At 35.0% G+C, this 6,525-nt stretch overlaps 1 pseudogene; it reads left to right on the forward strand.

The window, feature by feature from the left end:
* Positions 1-792: 792 nt before the first annotated feature.
* Positions 793-4,694, forward strand: LOC145095711 (carboxyl-terminal-processing peptidase 3, chloroplastic-like; annotated as a pseudogene).
* The last annotated feature ends 1,831 nt before the right edge of the window (positions 4,695-6,525 follow it).

A 6,525-nucleotide genomic window follows, 5' to 3' on the forward strand; every position in this document is an offset into this window, starting at 1 on the left:
CTTCTTTTCTTCATCTTCACAATCGACTCTCCCCTTTTGTTTCTCTATTTCGATGGTTGTTTCCCTCTTGCCCTAATCATGTCGTCGCCGCGAATTACACACCGCCAGGCAGTGGAAGAAGATGATGAAGTTTGTTGTTGTCGTATGCTGCCCTCCCTCGCTGTCTCTAACTATCTCTACCCTTTATTTATTCTTCGCTTCTATGATCTCAGCCTCCTATTCACCCCTCTAAAGCCTTACTTGTAAGTACACACCACGCTTGTGTCTTATCTTGTTATGGAAAATCAAGAAACATTCGAAAAACCTTAGGATTTCTCTGTGAGGCCTCGTTTCTGCTTATCAGTATCGGATTTCTTCTTGGATGAGGGGCCAGATTGACGAGACCTGTGAGAATTCTGAGATCGCTCATTGCTCCCTGTGTGACTGTGTGAGGATACAAAGATTAATGGTTGCGACAGGGTTTAGCAAAGCTCCTTATTTCTTCTCTACCAGGTATAATAAATGTTGGGTCAAGTCTCTAGCTCTGCATTCTCTCTCTCTCTCTCTCTCTCTCTCTCTCTCTCTCTTTCTCTCTCTGGAAAACCCTAATCACCCTTATGGTTTTCTGAACCACGAAAAAGCGTGGTTTGTGTATTTGTAAACCCGATATAGAGATTTTTGGGTCCGATTTTTAGGGATTACCATAAATCCCCCTAAATCCAACCATTACACTTGTTCATTCATTCCCCATAAATCCCTTCATCTTGATTATGATCTACAAACCCCCTAAATCCCCTAGTTAGAGTATCTACCATGGATGCTCTACGCCGACCTAATCTCGATCTTAGTAATTCTTCACCCCTTTCATCAATTTACACCAAAACCCCTCTAACACTAACCTCTTCAACTTTTCCCTATAAGTACCGATTATCTTCTTCCAATTTCAATGGTTACCCTAGCAAGTGTAAAGTACCAACACCACCTCAAGCTTTACCCAAGGCAAATTCGAACGAATCAGTTGAATCCAATAGGAAATTGATTGATTCAATGGCTAAAGGTTGGATCGGGCTCGCTGTTGCAGTCTCTGTTTGTTTAGATTTGCCAGCTCTTGCCAAGTCCTTGACAATAGCATTCCCAGCTTCTCGTACTCATGAGGTGGGTGTTCAGTTCGATCATCTTTTTTAGTAGTTTGTTTGGGTTGTGAAGATAAGTTGTTCGATCTATTGCTTATATGGGTTTGGTAAAATTTGATTTTGTAACTGGTGAATGTTGTGCAGCGAACTCTCATAGAGACTTGGGGTTTGATCAAAGAGATTTTTGTTGATCCAACTTTTAATCATCAAGGTACGATTCATTTCTTTTGTTCTATGTCATTTAGTGTCAATAAGTTTAACATAAGTTTATGTGTTTTCTGTAGACTGGGACTCGAAATTCCAGCAAACAATGGTGGAAATGCTTCACTTAGAATAGTTGATGCCGCATACAGCAAGATTAAAGGAATGATTTCTACTCTTGGAGATCCATTCACTCGCATTATCAGTCCAAAGGTGCAACTTTTCCCATTATTTTTACAAAAATTATCCCTATGGTTTCTGAAAGAGTTTTCAGTTTTGGACTAAAATTCAGAAACAACAGGGACCATTTTTGTAACTTATTCTTACTCCTAGATTCCAAAAGGGGAAACTTACTTTATTTTCTTTTCGGCAATGATTTGTACAGGAATACCAAAGTTTTAGAATTGGAAGTGATGGAAACGTGCAAGGAGTTGGACTATTTGTGAATACTGAACCAGAAACAGGTCATCTGGTTGGTGATGCCGAGACTTGAACCTGAGACCTCAGTTATGGATTCTTATTTATTTTTTATTTTTAAAAATTTAAATTTTTTTGTTTAAGGTTGTATTGTCCTATGTTGAGGGTAGCCCAGCTGCTAGAGCTGGAATACATATAGGAGATGAGTTGATTGAAATAAATGGAGAGAGAGTTAAAGGGATTAGTGGTGAAGCTGCTGCACAAAAGCTCAGAGGTCATGTTGGGACAAGTGTTACAGTCAAAGTGCACAATGTAAGTTTCGTAGGAAGGAATGGAATGCTTGATTCCTTTCCAAAGGATTTTATAGATATTTGTGCATGTTCATATTTATGATCTACAGGGAAAAAAGTTGGCCATTGACTCTAGTTTTAGAGAGGTGAAACTACCCCGTGAATTCATCAGACTTTCTCCTATATCAAGTGTCATCATTCCTCATAGAACACCAAATGGTCATGTATCCAAAACCGGATATGTAAAGCTATTAGCCTTCTCCCAGGTGCTTATTAATTCTCCAAATCTTAGTCTTACTTTATAACTTCATATCTTAAACTCATCTAACAACAAGCTTTTGTAAACAGACTGCTGCTACAGATATGAAACACGCCATTCGTGAATTGGAAAATCAGGGTGTTGAATCTTACATTTTGGATCTCCGAAACAATCCAGTAAGTAGCCTAAAGTTGACTTTAGTAAACTTTTGTTTGACTATTTACTAGTATTTACATATATATGTTTATTTATAGGGTGGTTTGGTGAAGGCTGGACTTGATGTTGCTCAAATATGGCTGGATGGAGATGAGACTCTAGTGAACACAACAGATCGAGATGGGAACATGCTTCCTATTAGCATGATCAATGGCCATGCTCTTACTTGTGATCCGCTAGTTATTCTTATAAGTTCTTTTTTTTACATGAAAATCTATATATTCACCTTCTGTTACATCTTTTGCTAGTGCTGACATGGCAGTGAGACAACGGCCACATCAGAAGAAGTATAAGCTGAGAACTGGCTGTGTTAATGTGTCCCATTCTCATAAACCTGGGAACAAGGAGCACACAAAGGCTACAACTTAAGAAACATGTGACAGTTGGCGAAAAAGGTGTTGTTTTATCCCCCCCCCCCCCATTTTTTTTTGATATTTTACATTTGTATAAAACTGATATGCTTTTGATTTCTGAAATAAATTGATTTGTGCAGAGGAAACGAGGCTTATAAGAGTGGAGATTTATCAGATGCTGAAGTATGGTATTCAAATGGTATTAGTGCAATACAACATACAGAGACACCTAGCGTTTGTATACAACCTCTTATTTTCTGTTATAGCAATCGTGGAACTATACGCATGGCTCTTGGAAGAATGAGGCAAAATGTCTAAACGACTGTAGAATAGCTGCTGCATTACATCCCAATTTCATGAAGGTCAATAAGCTCCTATTCAGAGAAACTACTTAATATGAAAGGAGAGGCTCTTCTCATGGTATGTGAATGTGATTCATGATCTTTTTTAGTTTAATAATTGAAATTGACTGATTTGCCCCTACTTATTACACAGCTGGGGAAGCATAAAGAAGTGGTTCAATTGTGTGAGCAAACCCTAGATACATCAGGTACTCAAAATTCTACCAATTTTTTTTAACTACTTTACCTTTACTTTTGAGTTTTAACCTCTTAATATTATATGATATTTATAAATCAAGGAGGGGAACTTCAGTAGTGAAGATACTGTTAGGGTTACCACCATGAACAAGCATGGGAAGCATGATTTGGATATTCCAGTCATTGTCAATCCAAGAAATGATCCTCCATTAATTAATGTCCCTGAGTTCATCATGTTGGAGAATGTGACAAAAGATGATATTCACTTTCCAGGTCATATTCACTTTGCAGGTATATTACAGTTTACAATAAATAACAACATACTTTTATGTATTTGCTTATTGTAAAAACATTTTACTTTTATTTCTTTCTATTACAGTTTACAACACTGCACTTTTCATTCATGCTCTTACAAGATTTGTTGTAAGTCCTTTAATCCCAAGCCACTAGACATCAGGACATTTATTATCTTTTGTACACAATCGGCTAACTAAATGTACCTTTTAAACTGAGATAGTCCAGGCCTATGCATGAGATCACATTTTCAACAATAGACATAGCAAAGCTCCTAAGTCAGGTATTAAAAATTCCACCTTTTGCCCTTGGCTTGATGCATATTTACTATTTAGCTTATTATTTTGATTTACACTTGCAGGAAATTAGAAGCGAGGAGCTATATAATGATGTTTCATAGGTGCTCCCTGGTTATAAACAGGTATGAATATGATTTACACTTCCAGTTCACATTGTATCCAATTATGGAGAGGATATTTAGCCCCATAGTAGTAGCTCGTATTGCAGGAGTAAGCATTTTTTCTTTAATTTAGTTTTTCTTTTACCATTTGTTTAGTCTAATTATTCATTTTTGATGTAATTATTGATTTTGCATGAGAGAAAAAAAGTTTTATATATGAATCTTGAAAAATGGGATGTTTGTTTGATAAGTGAGGTCTTGAATATGTTTTGTGTAGGTTGTGTCTATACCACTACTCACAAGTTATCCATTCATATCCATGTTGACTGGATTTGCTCTCTCGTTGATTTTAAATTGTGAATCCATTATAAAGAATGTTTTATCTGTAAGTTTTCCAGGGACTAAATCTGTCTACTTCATTAATTGCATGCTACTATTAGTTTATTGCTTAATATAAGATAATATTTGCACATATTTATGCAAAATGCAAGAAATGTTATAATTATTTTTATGTTGATAATTTGGTTTTTGTCATCAACAGATATCCATCATAACGGGGACATTCATGCTGCAAAATAAAGTTGTGGTAATCTTCGCCTCCTCAGTTCTATAGCTTTTTTAGGGTTAGATTCATAAAGTAACAATGCACTTTCATTGATTTATTTATTTATTACAAGTTTATAACATCCTAATTTCATTTTTTCTTATTTGAACATTGTACTTTGAAAAATCTACCCAATTATCTTATTGTATAGCTTGAGTGCATAGCTGCATTTAATCTTAATAATAATTCAGTTTTATATTATCTTATTGTCAAGTTTGTTTAGTAAGCTTAAGAAGAGTAAACATGGTATCCTTATCTCAGTTGCAGTCAAACCACAAGCTTCTGGGGCCAATTCAGTTGCTGAGACATTTTCTGAATTCAAACACCTTCTTCTTGTGTATAAGTTCAATAGTAAATTCAGTACTTTCTTGTGTATAAGTTCTATTAGAAGACAAATATATTTGTGATCCCTTTGAGATTTATCCATTTGTGTACTATTGGAATGATTATTTGTATGACATTAACTTTTGTGCAATGTATTATATTTTTTGTATATGGTATTTTATTTTCTATTATGAGACATGAAATGGAAATTTAATTTGAAAATTAGTAAATCTATAAATAATTTTTTTTAAACAGTTAAAATTATGATACGCAAAAATGTGTGTCATCTGCATTTATGACATGGCCTTTCTTGACAGGGGGTTTCTTGATACGCATTGCGTGTCATTAACACGCGCGTCGTAAGGTTACGATATGCAAATGCGTGTCGTCTTCCTTTATGACAGGGCCTTTCTTGATACGCATTGTGTGTCGTAAACGTGCGTCGTAACTGCGCGTCGTAAATGCACGTCATCTCTCTTTATGACAGGGCCTTCCTTGACGCGCATTTGTGCGTCGTCTGCGCCCTTTACGACGTGCAATGAGCGTCGTAAAAGGCTGTTTTTCTAGTAGTGAATTAAATGTAAACCAAAACTTTATGGGTTTATTAAATCTCTTTTAATTATACATTTTAATTAATTAACAAAACCATAAGGGTGTGATTTGAACTTTTCAAATTACTTGGGTTTTTAGAATTTAATATTTCAAAATTAAACTTTTAATCAACTTTTAAATTCCAAAACTTGAGGGCAAGTTTTGAAACATTTCAAAACATTAGGGTTTAATTTATTTAAATTTTAAAAACAAAACTTTTAAGTTCAAATTTAAACTATAAAACCTTAAGGGAGTAATTTGAAACTTTTCCAAACTTTATCAATAATATTCTAGATCACAAAATTCAAATAAGGCAATTAACAATTAATTGATGGTTATCTAATTTGACCTAGTCCAAATTCTTGCAAGATAATTCACCAAATAATTCAAATAATTAAATTTAATCATATAAGGAAGTAATTATTCAATTAATATGAAGATATCTTTAAATTTGGCAAATATAATCACCCAATATCATAAAAATCTGATTTATATCAATAAAAGACGTTTTGGTAACTATCCCACAACCAAAGAACCACAAAATCCCGAAATCAGCTCTTTCTGACCAGCTGACTCGTCGAGTCAGGCATGGACTCGGCAAGTTCAGCGATGGAAGCGGCGAGTCCAGCCCCCAGAAACCCTAAATTTCGATTTTAAAGCAAGAATAAACCATAATTGCATCAAATACATCAAACAAACAACCATAGGCTCTGATACCACTGATGGCTTTTATGCAAAAGATCAATCCTACGGTGTACATGCAAACCCTAATAGCTTTTGGATCTAGTTTGTCTAATGAACATGCAATTGAAAATCCAAAGCTATAAACCCTAGATCTATCATATAACAAACTAAATTAGGGTTTAGAGAATTACCTTTGATTGTTATATAGCAATAACAATCAATTCCTTGCTTTGATTGGGTT

This window comes from Lactuca serriola, chromosome 3, assembly GCF_051521515.1.
Source record: "Lactuca serriola cultivar US96UC23 chromosome 3, Lser_US96UC23_V15, whole genome shotgun sequence".
Classification (NCBI taxonomy): Eukaryota; Viridiplantae; Streptophyta; class Magnoliopsida; order Asterales; family Asteraceae; genus Lactuca; species Lactuca serriola.